Here is a 16822-nt window from a genome sequence, read left to right on the forward strand (position 1 = left end):
GGGGTGAAAAGCATGATTAATGAAATGTTTGATAGATTTATATTGATATATGAATCTTGTTGTGAGCAATTAAATGTATACACTATTGATGGTATGTTGAGTTTAAAAGTCCCCGTTTGTCCACACTACTATTAACTCATTTTGAGCCTATGATTCTTGTGAGTAGCGCTATTTGGTTGTTATACCCACCCTTTTTATTGACGAGTAGGGGTGCACTTGGTCATTAAAATTTTCTCTACACATGTGACACGAAGTGGTCACCGCTGAGGTAGTCCGGAAGGAGTTCTACACATGTGGGGTTTAGTCTCACCGCTGAGGTAGTTCGGCACGAGTTCTACACATGTGGGGTTTAGTCCCACCGCTGAGGCAGTTCGTAAGTATGCTCTACACATGTGCTTCGCTACCACTTCTGAGGTAGTTCGTGGGGCGTTGAAAGTTGTTTAGGTTTAGTAGTGGTTCAACAAATTTATATCATGTGTATGACGTGGTTTTTAAGATATTGCTCATAAATTTATAACTGAGATTGCTGCATTTAAAATCATTTTGTGCATATAAAACTTGTGAACTCACCAACTCTTGTAGTTGACACTTGTTTTGACATGCTTTTTTAGGGTAAGAAAGACTCATGGTGACACTTATTAGAAACCGTGTCACAATTATCGCTTTCAAAATTTCTTTTGTGTTTATTTTGCAAACTTGTATTTGGGATTGTAAACTTTAGTTATGATGTATTTATGTTTTAAATTGTATGGTTGTGTTGTTTATACACTATTGCTATGAGACTCTACCTGCCATACCTCGCGTTTCCGCTTTAGCGGGGTGTGACAATTGTGGAGTTCTGAACAGTAGACAGTTGGGTCGAATATGATCTGGGGAATTGCAATTAAAACATCTTCTGTTGGCTGGGCAGCTTCTTGACAAATGACCCGGCTCGCCATATTTGTTACATTTTCTTAGATCTAATTTACAGTCCCCTTGATGAACTTGTCGGCACTGAGGACATACTTTCTCACCGACCTTCTGTTCGGTTCTATTATCATACTTCACCGATTTTGATCCTCGAAAGTTAGATGAAGGCCCTTCCAATTTCCTTTTCTCTACGACTTTACCCTCTGACTACCGATTCTTATTCCGCTCTGTAACTTCCATCGCATCCACAGTTAGTGAAAAGGTGGTAAGGTTCATAGCAATAACAAATTCACGGATCGAAGGTTTTAAACCCTAAATATACCTTTCTACCTTCCTGGATTCTGAAGTGATGTAATGTTCAGCAAATCGAGAGTACTCAATGAATTTCTCAGTATACTCCTGAACAGTTCCGTTGCCCTGTTCTAATTTCAGAAAATCTTCCTCCATTTGTCGTACAGCCGTCTTGGGACAGAACTGATCTTTGAATTGGTTTACAAATTTCGCCCAGGATAGTGTTTGTAAGACATCTGTCCTGGCCAAAGACTCTACCTCCCACCAAAATAGAGCATTAGATTTCAATACAGATACAAAAAATCGAACTTTATCTGCTTCTAGACACCTAATGGTGTTAAACACAGACTCAATTTCCTTGATCCAACACATAGATTTTACTGGATCTCTTTCCCCAGAGAAAGTTGGCGGTTTACAAGTCAAGAACATCTTGATGTCTCCTTCCTTGTTGTGGGTAATTGGAACAAAGGGATGTGGCACTTGTTCCACCTAAACATTCCCAGAATGAGATTCTTCATGCTCAGAATGTGTTTCAGCCCGACCCCTTCCCTGTGTCTGGCTTCTTCCTCTACCTCTTCCCCGTGTTCTTCCCCGACCTCCATTTCCAGAAGTACTCGTTGGAAGATTAACGGGTAATTCCACTCTTTCCTCAGACTCATGATGAGCAATTCTCTCAGATCTTCGTGTTCGGCTAGACATATGCAGATTTCAATGTTAATGATCACCTATTCACCTTCCCAAATATAATGAAGTACTCAAGTCCAGATATGTACCTGAAAATTCATAATTACACTAGCCAGATTTAATTAAAATTTATCTTACACACTTTTCTTTTTAACTCACCATATTTATTTCCAATGGTGCTAACTATGTTCGGGACCCCTAACATGCAATGAAGTAGTTTAAGTCTAGGTATCATGTTGTTAAATACCTAAATCCCTTAAACTCAGTCTCTGATACCACTTTTTGTAACACCCCTTTTTCCACACATTGCATGTAAAACATACTTCAATTTCAAGAATTACATGTTTATATACTAATCAGGTCCCAAAGTACAAGAATCTACCATACAGAATACATGGTCTACAAATTTAAAAATACATTTCTTGTATTAATCAACATCCTTCTAACAAAACTATATACATCATAAGCAAATCTTCGTATAGACATGCATAATGGAAAATATCACATTTTCCCCTTCTCCTTACCGTCAACGCTTCCTGCAACACATAATTAAAATCACAAAATAAGGGTTAGACCAAAAGGTCTAGTGAGATCCCTTTTTCTATGTTATTGCAGGGTGAAAATCACCAAAACTTATTTAAAACAACTTTTCATATATATGACAAATATATGGGAATTGGCCCAAAAATTGGATAGGGGTCAAGATCTGGTAATCTAAAGCCTTGCTTGAACAAGTAAAACATGATACTAATACATTCCCAATTCTAAAGTGAAACACTCAGATTTTTGTACCCAAACCCAAATAGGTTTGAACTAACCAGGTTTCACATAATGCCACTTTAAAACCTATTCAATTAAAAACAAGGTTTATTCAACGTTTCAGGCCAAAACCTGTTATCAACTTCTCAATAACGTCCAGACTACGATTTCGAATAAGAACCTTGATTCTAAATCTTCAAATCACAAAGAAATAAAGATTCCAAATCACAGTAATCTTAAAGGATATAATAGTAAGAGTTATGTCACACATACAAATGACACCCTTATATCCAAAGGTACACCTTTCCTTGATATGCCACATTTATCCCATGGTACATCTCTCCTTGACATGCCACCCTTATTTCTTCATCAGATCATTTTACAACATAACTCCGATTAGAACAGACCACAGTCATGATGTCCTAATGGAATATTATGAGTTGCAAAATCATCTTAATCAAAATTCTCATACTTTATTATTATAAAAGAATATTATAATGATGATTTACTTAATCAAATACTTTATTCAAAGTATGAATCTGGTCAACTTTAACAAATTTTGGTCAATCATAGACTTGGCCGGATTTCATCCCTGGTCAAGTCTTGGTCGATAAATCCATCTGGATAACACAAGCCACTTTGTCCGATTCACAAATCCGGACAACTTATTCACTTGTCTGATTTACAAATCCGGACAATATTAAAAACAAGTCCGATCAAAACAGAATCGGGCCATATTATACCAGGCAAACCCTTGATCGATTTATGGCTAAACCGAACAGCTCTTGATCATATTCCTACTTCTCCGTTCAAAACCTTTGTCTGGTTTACATAATTGAAATCTCACTAACTCTAATTCGATTGATACAACAATCGATTTAAAACTAAATCGGACAACACATGTCCGACTTAAAAATAATCCGAACCTCACTAGTCCGATTTAAAGCCAAATCCGGGGAAACTTTCATAACTCAAATCAATTATGCAATTCAAAGTACCTTTAAGACATTTAACCACTCACCTTTTGAAACCCTTTTGAAATCCTTTTGAATCTAACTTCAAATATCCAGTCAATAAGCAATCTGGACAATACTTTTCAAATCTTCTCAAATTCCAAAGGAAAAACAGAAAACTTTCTTATGAAGCCTTTACTCCATATTTATACCCTTCCTAAAATGGAAGGCGGCTAGGAGCCTTTATGTATATGCATGCATCACATGCATCCTTAAACATACATATATACTTCACATATAAACCCATGTATGTATATAATAATCATGCACATTATCACATTATGCATACATACCTATGCATAAAATTCACATATTTGTATGATCAAATATAACAATTTATCATGCTGTCACATAAGCATATAATAAATAATCACGTATTAGTTACCTCAGGTGATAACCAAGACCCGGTTATCACAGTAGGAGCTGTCCTAGGCCAAAGAAAAGAGAAAGTTTTTCATTCAATTTATTATGCAAGTAAAACTTTGAATGAAGCACAAATTAACTACCCAACAACTGAAAAAGAATTATTAGCTATGGTTTTTTCTTTTGAGAGGTATAGATCATATTTGATGGGAACAAAAGTCATTGTACACATTGACCATATTGCCATCAAGTACCTGATCCCCAAAAAAGATGCTAAACCTAGGCTGATAAGATGGGTTTTGTTGTTGTAAGAGTTTGACCTAGAGATAGTGGACAGAAAAGGAGTGGACAATCAAGTTGCAGATCATTTGTCTAGACTAGAGAAGTCTAGTGAGAACAAAGGGGAAGGAGACATCATTGAAACCTTCCCTAATGAAAAAATTCTTGTACTATAATCAAAGTCACCATGGTTTGCTGACATAGCAAATTATTTGGCTTGTGGCATAAAATCTTCTGATTATACTAGCCATATGTTTAAGAAGTTTCTCCATGATATTAAATATTATCTTTGGGATGATCCTTACTTGTTTTAAATAAGTGCAGATCAAATTTTAAAGAGGTGCATCCCAGAAACTGAAGTGGCAGCAATTCTACAGCATTGCCACCAAGTAGCATATGGAGGACACTTTGGAGGCCAAAGAACAATAGCTAAAGTCTTACAATCTGGTTTTTATTGGCCAACTCTCTTCAAAGATGCCCACAATTTTGTACAAAGATGCATTGAGTATCAAAGAAGTGGTTCCATTTCCAAAAGGAATGAAATGCCACTAAATGGGATCTTGGAAGTAGAGTTGTTTGATGTTGGGGAACAAATATCTTGGGACTATTTTCCCCATCAAATAATTGTCAATACATTCTGGTTGCTATTGATTATGTATCAAAATGGGTAGAGGCTATGGCTTCTGTTGCTAATGATGCAAAACCTATGGTTAAATAAATTTCTTTAGAAGCAGATCTTTACAAGGTTTGGTACCCCCAGGGAACTAATTAGTAATGAGGGTACCTACCCTGTAAATAACCTGTTAAATGAAGTCCTTGAAAAATATAACATTAACCAAAGGATTGCAAATGCCTACCAACCACAAACAAATGGACTAGTTGAACTCTCAAATAGAGAAATAAAGGGAATCTTAGAAAAGGTTGTCAAGCCAAACATACTAGATTGGGCTTTTAAATTAGATGACACTTTATGGGCATACAGGACTGCTTTTAGAACACCAATTGATATGCCCCCATATAAGTTGGTCTTTGGTAAGGCTTATCACCTCTCTTTAGATCTAGAACACAAAGCATTTTGGACCATCAAAGAATTAAATATGTGTCCAAATGTTGCTGCCAGTAGAAGAAAGTTCTAACTTTGAGAATTAGAAGAACATAGGAACCTGTCCTATGAAAATGCCATGATCTATAAAAAGAAAACAAAGAAATGGCATGACAAAAGAATTCAGCAAAGAGAACTGAGAGCAGGCCAACAAACACTTTTGTTTAACTCGAGGTTAAAATTGTTTCCCGGAAAGTTCAAGTCCCGATGGTCTGGACCATTCCTTATTCATAAAGTCCATTCATATGGAGCAATTGACTTAGTTAATCCAAAGCACAATTCTGTGTTCAAAGTTAATGGTCAGAGATTAAAGTTATTTCATAATCCGGTAAAAATTCCAGAGCTCTACTCTATGGATTTGGCTACCACTTGCTAAAAAGCTTCAACAGCTTATGGAGTTTTTGTAGTCCAGAAGCTCTTTTGTAAATATTTTATCTCCTTAATTTACGTTTTTACTTTATCATAATAATAAAGTTATTTTTAATGTGTTTGTTAGTTGTGTTTTTGCAGCCTTGTTTAGTAAAAAAAAAGTTAATATTGAAGTCTTGTTGCAGCAATGGAAACCCTAATTCTTGATCAAGAAATTCAAAAATTTTGATGCTCAAAGTATAAAAATGGAGAAGAGAGTTTAAATGGTACATGATGTCATCCTTGGAAAAGAATTCTAAAAAAGTAGCCATCCTTTCCACTTTTCCAAAGCCATGATGATACCTTCCAAAGATATACATATATTGTATTTTTTAAACCATGACAAGACCTCTTGCCACCAACTTTTGAAACACCTCAGGGGCCTTGTCATGTAATTTGTCTTCCCCATACACTTCTCTTTACCTCCTGGTTAAGAACCGAGGAAAAGTTCAACTCTTCTTGCTTAATCCCAAGGATTACATCATAAGCAATCATCTTAATTACCATCTTAATCCCTAAAATACCCCTCTATCACCAAATCCCTTAAGAAATTTTTTTTTCCAAAAACCCACTTTCTCTCATTCCCTCCCAAAAACAGATTTCTAACTGCTTCTCTTCCCCCTTCGATCACCCACTTTCTCTCATTCCCTCCCAATCATCGAGGACGACCCATCACAAGAAAACAACTTGCACAAAGAAAAAAGAAAACTCAACCAGCAAAGAAGAAGGGAGAATCGTCGACTGTGGTCATCGAGGACGACCCATCACCACCGCCAACAACCGTTGTCGCTCTTGCTCTTAATAAATCTCCCATCGATGCTTCTTCACTAAGAATGATATGATCCTATGCTTTGATACCTTATACCGACCCTGTGAAGAGGCCAATAAAGGTAAAGGAATCAAAGGCGAAGCCGACTATGGTGGAAGACCCAAAATCGACTGCCCATTCTACTGTCATTGATGCACCCGCGAGCATACTGAAGGTACATTCTTCATCTGATCATGTTCCCTTTGATGTTTTGTTCACATTTGACTTTGAGGAGGAAGAGGACTATGCTTCAAGAACACAAACAGAGGGGACAATATTGATATAATCTCTGAAAGTGAAGGCTGCAATTTGGTGAACATCACCATTGTTGAAAAGCCAAGGAAACCCCTTTTGTTGATTGCCTTTGGGGAGCAAACAAGGGTAGAGGATGAAATGCCCCATTTCATTTCTCATGATCCTATCCCTGACCTCAATGAGGAATTTTTTGAGAAAGAAAACCCCCCTGTTGTTGTGCCATCTAAAAAGAGAAAGAAGCTAGGTAAGGTCTCTACTAAAAAGACCAAACATATGGGATGGGGGACCTTTTAGGAAGAGGACTAAAATGGAAAGGAGAAGGTTGTTGAAACTTTAATTGAGTCACCATTACACTAAGATAGCAGTGATGCATCATCTCCGCAACATTCACCTAGACCAAAGAGGAAAAGGGGAGCAAAATCCCAAAAGCCAGCTACCATATCCAGACCCATTAGAGTGTACAATGGATTTAGTTTTAAGTCTGTTGAGAAGATGCATGCAAGGTTCCAAAGCAAAGTTAGTTTATATGATAAGGGATTTGATAGGTAGAGTATTAGGGAATTTTATTTCATTAGGGAAGTGGTTGAAGCTCATGGGATGGAGCATGTCTGTGCAGTCCCCACATCCTACAATTTGACACTAGTTAGAGAATTCTATGTTGAGATGGCAGCCAACAACACCTCTAAGCTCAAGATTAGGGGTGTTTCTATCACATCCAACTCAAAGAGAGTCAATAGACTCTATGGACTAAACCCCCCTAAGAAGGTTGTTTATTCCAAGCTGTTGAACAATGCCACTATGGATGACTTGATTGAGGTGACAGATGCAATAGGAAAGCCTAGGGCTGAGTGGGAAGAGCATTCGAACTTCATGCTTAGGACTTTTAGAGGCTACAACCTCACTACCAATGCCAATATTTGGGAAAAAAAATTGACATATTCCATTGCCCCTACCACTCATGACAGTTCAGTGTCTGTGGTTAGGATGTTTTTGTTGTATTGCTTGATTATAGAGAAGTCCATTAATCTTGGGAGAATCATGGAGAGGAGCATTAGAACTAGTTCTGGGAGAAACAGGGGAAAGCTGTATTTCCCCTGTTTGATTACAAAGATGTTGGTAGAAGATGGTGTTCCTCAATATTGTAAGGACCAAATTACGAAGAAGTAGGGAAAGAAGTGGAAGATTGATATGAAGATTGTGTCAAGGATGAGGGACAAGAAGGACAAAAGGACTGGAGCAAATGATATGCTCTGTTTGATGCAAGACATGTTGGCCCAAAACAGCAGCCTCATAGACAGCCTCTTGGAATAGAGAAATGAGTTCCTTGATAAAATTGATGGTTTGAAGGCTGGTTTGGCTGAGAAGGTGAGGGAAGTAGAGAAGAAGACAAGGGGAGATATCAAGGTGATCAAAGTTGAGTTGTAAACCAAGACTAGTGCCCAAATCAAGAAGATGAGAAGGAAGATGAGAGCCCTCAAGGAGGAGTACTCAAGGCTGTTTGGTGAGAATGAAAATCTGAGGGATGAATGCAGAAAGCTGAAGGATGGAAGCTCCACTTCACCTACTCTTAAGGCGTAGGATAGGTTCCATCATTTCCCTTTTGGCTTCATGTTTGTTTATTTTATTTTGTTGAGTCAGGGGTTGTTTTTACACAATTTTTAGTTTATTTTCTTGCAAGAAACACTTGTGTTGATAATGATCATATGCTTGTATGGCCACAATAATTTCTACAGTCTAGCTACCCTTCTAATCATTTAGTATTGCTAGAACTAGCCTTATTTTGCTTGGGAAAACATTTTGATCCACATCATATGCACATCTAAGAAAGGATATAGGCCTTTGTTCTTTTCTTAATATCTAGCCACTTGTAGCCAAAGCATAAACACTCCCTCTATACACTTCCAATAAGGACATTGAAAAGTTTGAGTTTGGGGGAGCGTACCATCAAAGCTAAATTGATCAAAACAACACAAAAGTGCACAAATGCCCAATGCTTAAATGCCATGTTTGAGATCTAAAACACCAAAAATGACCCATACGGGCAGGTGTATATGCAGTCAACAAAAGAGCGCAAATTGCCAAAAATTGAAAAAAAAAATCAATGTTGATGCAAAAAGGTAAGAAAAGGCAAAGTGAGAAAAAATGCCAAAAATGAGTGAACCAGTATGTTCCAAGTCCTTTTGATCTTAGATATATGATGTTTTGAGCATAACAAAAGGCAAATTATGCTAGCTTATTATTCATACTCATGATTAGGTAGGATATGCTTACTTGGGATTTATGAAAGCTATATATTGCATCTTTGTTATGATCAACATGTGTGTTCACTTACTGTCATTTCTTGCAAAAAAATTCAAAATTGAGTCGTTTTAGTTGTCTTTTGGTTGCTTGCGACAACCAACTGTTTAATTTTGGGGGTGTGAGATGCACTAATTATTTAGTGCTTGAACACTTTTTCTTCCCTTTTAGATAGGACATTTTCTATTTATATCCGAACTTTGAGTCACTTTATTCCTTTATTTTCCACTTCTTTGTTATGGAGCTAAGATAAATGATTCACCTGTTTTTGTTATGTAATGGACTAATATGTATTTATTTTGAATAGATTGAAACTGTTTGATGCTACGGGGATGCTGCAACATGACCTGACTGTGAAGAAATGGAGGAGGGAGAACATGATGCCGATTGATATGACCACAACCGACTTTTGAATGACATTTTGTGTATTGACAGCTATTTATTTTGTAATTAGTTGGAAACTTGTTGGCTAAATTGGATACATTAGACTCTAAATATTTGCTTTAGTTGTACTTTAACTCTAGATTAGTGTTAAAAGACTATTTTACCCTCAACTCTATTTTAGTATAAATAGAGAGGTTGGGTTTAGTATTTTGATCATCCCTTCAATATCTCAAGTAATTATCTTACTACTTGTAGAGTAGTTTCTCTCTCTAGAAATACAAGCAATCTTTTTTGGTTAATTTCTCTTTCAAGCATTCTTTTAATTGCTTTTTATTTTTCGCTCTTTAATTTCCATCATATATTTATTATGTTTTCCGCTCTTTATTTCCCATCATTTATATTCTGTCATTTATATTCCGTCATTTATTTTTATGTCTCTATTTACCGTACTTTATATTTATTGCAATTTACTTTCCGTCATGAGTTGCTGAATTTCTTAGCTCGGGTGTGTGATGGAAATGATGAGTTTATAAAACAAAATAAGGTAGATCCTTTTATGTAACAACAGTGTTTCATTATTTCATTTCAAGTTTTATGAAACCAATGACACTTCTTGACGAGTTAATCACTAAAAAGTGTTAAAGTGCCATGGACTCTAAGCTGAGCCATTGATTGCACCGTCAATTTGGATGATATGGGAAGTAGACTTGAGAAAGTTGCTAACAAAGAGATTTGTTATCCGTATTTTGTAAATGTTTAATTCTGGACAAGTTGATTACTTTGAAGTGTTAAAGTGGAATGAACACAGGGATGAGCCATTCAGAACATATCAACTTGAATGATATGGGAATCCACTCGAGAGAGTGATTTTTAACAAATAGATTTGTTTATTCATATATTTTGAGAACACCATTTGTCAATTTCATTGATGCAGATACATCATGGAGATATGAGTTGAAATCTATAAAATTAGTGCATTGGTGAAGTCCGAGAGGAATATCTTCAAAATAAATGGTGAAAATAGTTGTTACTAATTGCATGTTGTAGCAATTTGTCAGCATGGTCTCATGCTGTAGCATTTTGACAACATTGGCTAATGGAAATAGTATTTACATCTCACCCTAAGTCTTACATCCTGGCTTGCTTTTATTGTATGTAATTTTCTGTTAATTTTAGTTATGTTAACTCATATCAAATCAAAGTCTTCAAATTCACCCTCTGAAATCATTTCCTTAATATTACTTTCACTAAACTTTTTCTCCAATCCCTGTGGACGATATCCAGTACTTGTACCACTTTATTATTTGAAAGACGATATTGGGACTAATTGTATATTTGTTATTGGTCCTGGTTGTAAGTCTGTAGGTGTGTGAAAATGGCCTTGATCATATACATAGATTTGTACAAGAATGACGTCACTTTTATATTTTCTAAGAAAAAGGGTGTTGTCAATCTTACAACATGTGAAATTATTCTCAAGAAGAAAAGAAGATAGTGCGTCATACCATGCACGTGGAGCTTGTTTAAGATCATAAATGGCTTTATCAAGTTTGTATATGTACTCAGAATGTTAGTCTTCAAATCATAGAAGCTATTTCACGTGTACTTCTTTTGACAGTTTCCCTCTCAAGAAGGCACTATTGACATCCATCTGATAAACTTTGAAATCTTTATAAGCAGCATATGACCAGAAGATTCTAATGACTTCAAGTCCTCCTACAAGATCAAATGCCTCTTCATCTAACCTACATAACGGCTTTTTGTCCATTTTGTGGCCGGAGGAAGAGGAAGAAAAGATGGGAGATCGGAGGTTTCAGATGATACATTTGAGGAGCAAGGAGGAGTGGTTTCGAATGAGGATGAAATCCATGAAGAAATTATGATGAGGATTGGAATATCATCTTCAATTTGAAATGTATTTGGATATGCAAATGTACTTGGTTGTTCATTGATTGGTTAAAGTTTAGAAATTAAAGGAGGACCAGAAGTAGAGTTTGGACACATAGTTCGAGAAGAGTTTTGAAAAGATTCCATGAGATGGGAAGAGTTCTATTCATTTAGTTCATCTTGATTGAATGTATCTGTAGATGATGGGGCACAAAAGTGCATTCGTCAAAGTAGACATGAATGGATTCATTAATACACTGTCTTCATCTGTTGCAGAATCTGAAGGCTTTTAAGACAACTGAATATCTGACAAAATTCCTTCATCGAATTTTAGGTCAAATTTTCCAAGATGATCCATGTCGTTTAAAATATAGTAGATGCATCCGAAGACACGAAAGAAACTGATATTTGGATTTCTTCCATGAAACAACTTGTATGGAATCTTCTTATGTCTTTTCACAATTGTCGATCAGTTTGATTGAAGCATGCAGTGTTTACAGCTTCACTCCAAAAGTAAGTAAGAAAACAACCCCCACTGATCATGGATCTAGTTGCCTCACACAGAGTTATGTTTCTTCTTCTAACAACCCTAGTTTGTAGTGGACTCCTGGCAGTAGAGAAGTTTTGAGAAATTCCTTTGTCTAAACAAAAGTTTTCTAGAATGTAGTTTTTATAGTCAATGCCATTATCACTTCTTAAGAATCATAATTTAGAGCTTCAATCCTTTTGATGATGTTAATGATTTCTTTAGTTTCATTGTTTTTTGCCTGAATGAAGAATACCTAGGTATATCTTGAATATTCATCTATAATGATGAGTGTGTATCTTTTTCCTCCCAAACAATGGACATTTAACTCGTCCATATAAAGAATATGAAGAGGTGATTTGATAGATGAGAAGTACATAGATTTGAAGCTTTTATTTGACAGCTATCCTTTTTCACATCATCCACATAGATTTTCTTTTGAAAAATATACAAAGTAAGACCTTTTATATGTTCTTTCGAGAAATATTATTGATTCTTCTATATTTAGGTGAGAAATACAATTATGCTATAGCCAGTTCTATTCATATGTGGCTTTTGAGACAAAATAGACACATTAAAAAGATGAGGAACGTGTAGATGACATGTCAATCACATAGACATTGTTTTTTTTGGAAACCTGAGAGAACTTGTTGTTGTCAGATGAGTATATGGTGCATTTTCCTACAACAAACTTAACAGAAAAAACACTTGTCATAGAGTTGAATAATGCTCAATTAGTTATTCTTAATTCTTTATAAATAAGCTACTCCGTTGAATGTTACTGGCCCATTTGTCATAACACCATACCCATGTTGTTAACCCTTTTAGAGTTACCTCTGAATGTGATAGATGGTCCTTTTACTGAAGCATAATCTTTAAGTAGGGAAATATAACCACTCATATGTCTTGAATACATATTGTCCAAGTACCATATTTGGTTATCTGGTCCCTACAAGCATTAAGGGATTAGTGTCTAGGTACCCATCTAGTAATGGGTCCTTTATGGTTAGTAGGAAAACTATGTCTAATGTGTTTTTCTTTTGTCTTATGAGAGCGTTTTTTTAGTATAGTAAAATAGATAAAGACATTTTCAAGAGAAATTAATGCACAGAGAAATAATACCTGATTTTCGAGTATAGGAAGTTTTATTGAAGCACCTTTATAAGCTCATGTTGAATTAGCAATGGTTCTTTTATCTGCTAGTTCACTAATATGAGCCATGGAGCAAAATTTTTATTTTTCTTCTTGTTCATTTTCAGATGAGGAGGAAGATTCAACCTAGTCATGTTCTTCAGCGATCATTCCTTTTTCTTTTCTATGAAAATTTCTTGATTTCTCATTTTTGTTATTATCATTTTGTTTGTCATCTATTAACCCTATATAAGAGGATTGAGAGGTTTGAAATGTTCTTGAAGAAAAAGAAGAGTTCGACTTTTTGAATCTATAGTCGATGGCGAAAATGACTGAAGAATTTAATAAGTAAAGTTCTCCTATCAGCTTAAAAAAGGGACAAAGATAGGGACCATGAAAACATGGGATTTAATCGAACCTTTTGTATACAATTCCTAATGAGAAGAGGGATGCTAAGAAGTTGACAACTCAGGCATGGCTTCAATAATGAAAGAAGTTCTTTCTGATTTGAATCAAGAAAGACAATAAATTTACGAGATCTTGATCCATTCAGTGCCCGATTTAATGTTGGATCAGAAAAAAGTAAAGATTATATTTTCTAAGTATATATAGTAGTTGGATCAGAGATTTGAGTTCATAGTTAAAGATAGTAGAAACAGCTAAGTATAACTCTGATTAAGAAGACTCAGAGTTAGGGTAGAAGATACTGAGAGTTTTGATGAAGGCAACTCAGAAATTTGAAACACTATAATCAGAGTTTGAATAGCAAATTTGGAAGGCCTTTTCGAACTTGGGGACTTAGAAGATTTCTTGAAGATTAATTCTATACTATACATGTCTTGAAGATCCAAGTTTAGAAGACCTCTAGATATTAGAACATGTGTTAAGCTTCTATTTGTCAATTGTAAATGCCATGTGATCTTTACATATCTTCTATACTTGTAGTATATAATGTTTGTAGTTCTAGAGAATCTGTAATCCTTCCATAAGTTTTTACAGATTCGATTATAACTTTCTCTCTCTAGAATATTATCTATGAGGCTATGACCAGATTCAATATAAATGGCATATGACTTCCCAGCTCCAATTATGTGTTCTTGATTAGTTCTTTTGATCTATTTTTGATTGCCTACTATGTTCTTTAGATCACTAGGACTCACAATTGGTATTTCACCTGAACGACTAAAGAATTGGAAGCTTTTGATGGTTAATTTAAGATCTTGATTTGTTCTTGAAGATTTTTATATTTTTGAAGATTTTTGAGATCTGTTCTTGATTGATTTCTAGCAATTGATGTGAATATTGTGCAATCTGAATTATTGATCTATTTTGTTCATTTCTGCTTAACCAACTAATTTCATAGTAATTGCTTCCGCTCATATATTGACACAAGCCGTGATTATTAGTGTTATAGAGGATCTGGGTTCCTACAGAGATTGTTGATCTTCTCTCTCAGTGATTTGATGATGATTCATTTTACCTTATGAAGTGTATTATCTTTGTATTCAATTTCAGCGATCATCACTGAGTCTGTCCAGTGATCGTTGAACATGTAATTTAATTCGTTTAGAGACTAGTATTTTTCAAGAAGACAAAACTCACACCACAGATCCTTCAGCGATATCGAAGACTGAAGCTGAAGATTAGACACCTGCAAGTTCATGATCTAAAGCGGTTTTTAGTGATAACAAGCTTGCCTACACATATGTGAAATATTTGCAAGATTCAACGAAGATTGATGAGACCTTCAACGTCATTCCAGTGTTCAACGATCAAATGAATCTTGTTGAGAAAGATAGTTTTTTTTCTTTTCTTTCTACACACAAAGGACAAACCCATACCTTTCAAAGTAAAGCACTATACATAGTCACTCCATTATCTCCAAACGTGCTTACCTACGTTATCAAAGAATACTGTTTATATACAACCAAAAGGACTGATTGCAACAAAGGACAAGTTTTGATTTGTATTAAATACAATAGTATAAATAGCTTAGTAGTTCTCTCTTCTCAGTATCATCTTTCTAACACTTCCAATCATCCTTGCCTTGAAGATCTTACCTAAGAAGATACTTCTCTCTCTACTCTCTGTCTAAGAGAAAGACCCACTGTAACAAGTGAAGAGCACATTATTTCTTAACCTATTTCTTGTAGCAAGCCTTTTATTCTTGCTATATGTAATTTTGTGTGTATATTTGATTGTTTAGATAGGTTCTGTATCCTATCTCTTCCGCAAATAATCTATAAAAATCTGTATTGATCTTTTTTTATCAATATATATTTTTTTAAAAGTAAAAGCTATTGTGTTTGTATTCATCCCCCTCCTTCTACAAACTGTTACCTATAAACTCTTATAGATCCAACTGGGACCAACACTAAACTTGTAGTATATATTGTTTGTAGTTCTAGAGACTCTTTAATCTTCCAATACTTTTCATATGTTCGATTGTAACTTCCTTTCTCTAGAATATTCTCCCCAATCTTGTAATGAAATGCAGTATCAATGACATATGACTTCRTTGATCCAATTATGTGTTTTTCATTAGTTCTTTGATATATATTCTTAATTGGTTACTCTGTTTTTAGATAATTAACACTCATAATGACCTTTCTTTACACAGTTGTAACATTCATATTTCGACTTGTCATAGGAAGACATCTTATTACTTATGAAGGATGGCCTCCTTGWGAATCTTCCTTTTGATCTTCTTTGAAAACCAGTTCTTTTTGAAAACTGTATTGATGTTTGACGCTACCTAGTGTGTTGCATGGAAATTCCATAGGTCCTAGTATCAAATTCACTATTGTGATCAATGGTGATACTATCATTATGTTCTTCAGAATTGTCATAACCTGTGTCATATATAGAATGTGAAATTGATCCTTAACTTTTGGAATTAGAAGAAACAAAAGAAATATTTGTACTTTTGATTTCTTGAAAGAAATTCTTCCTAAGTACCTTATTTTGCTCATAGTTGTATGAAGTTCCATATAAAGTAGTAYGAGGCACATGATGAAAATCCATATAACTTTTTAAACAGACCAATATCTTTTTCCCATGAATATAGTATACAATCCATAAACTTCCATAGTACCTYARCATTATCAAAAATCTTGTCATGCACTTTGATATCATTTAGGGGAGAATTATACMTGTTGTATACATTAGTGAGAAGTTCGTTTTTGTTGCACATAAACAGTCCGTACTGTCTGGTGAGGCTTGTTAGGACTGAATTTYATTGTAAATTRWATTCGTCTTGAAAAGATAAAATTGTCTATAATTAAATAGACATCGTGTTTGACTTTCCTGTTAGTTTGACTTTTCTATATAAAGGTTTTGTCCTTTGTAATTTTAGTAAGAGCTCAATTGTAMTATTCAGTTAYGTAATAATAGAGTTTGACCAAACTTTGAATGTTTGACTTTCTCTTTCAACTCTCCTCTCATGTTCTTGATGATAAATTTAGATYTGCCATGGATTATTGAAGATTAACTTGAAGATTGATCATATTGGACCTATCAATTGGTATTTGCACGAAATCAGGARAAGAAATCAGAGATTTGAAGAATTTTTTTGCTGAAATTTTCTGTGTTCATCTTAATATTCTTCGTGTTCTTATTTTTTTTCTTGAGTTTGATCCAAAAAATTTTGAAAWTTTTTGTGTTTTTGTGTTAAAATCGGGATCAAATTGTGCGGAATCTTGCTGTGAATCTCTATTTTACACAAA

At 34.9% G+C, this 16822-nt stretch overlaps 1 pseudogene; it reads left to right on the forward strand.

The window, feature by feature from the left end:
- The window catches only part of LOC112514153, a 15201-nt pseudogene extending 5619 nt beyond the window's left edge, over positions 1-9582 (forward strand).
- Positions 9583-16822: the final 7240 nt, after the last annotated feature.

Source organism: Cynara cardunculus, assembly GCF_001531365.2.
Source record: "Cynara cardunculus var. scolymus isolate 2C chromosome LG 6, CcrdV1, whole genome shotgun sequence".
Taxonomy (NCBI): domain Eukaryota; kingdom Viridiplantae; phylum Streptophyta; class Magnoliopsida; order Asterales; family Asteraceae; genus Cynara; species Cynara cardunculus.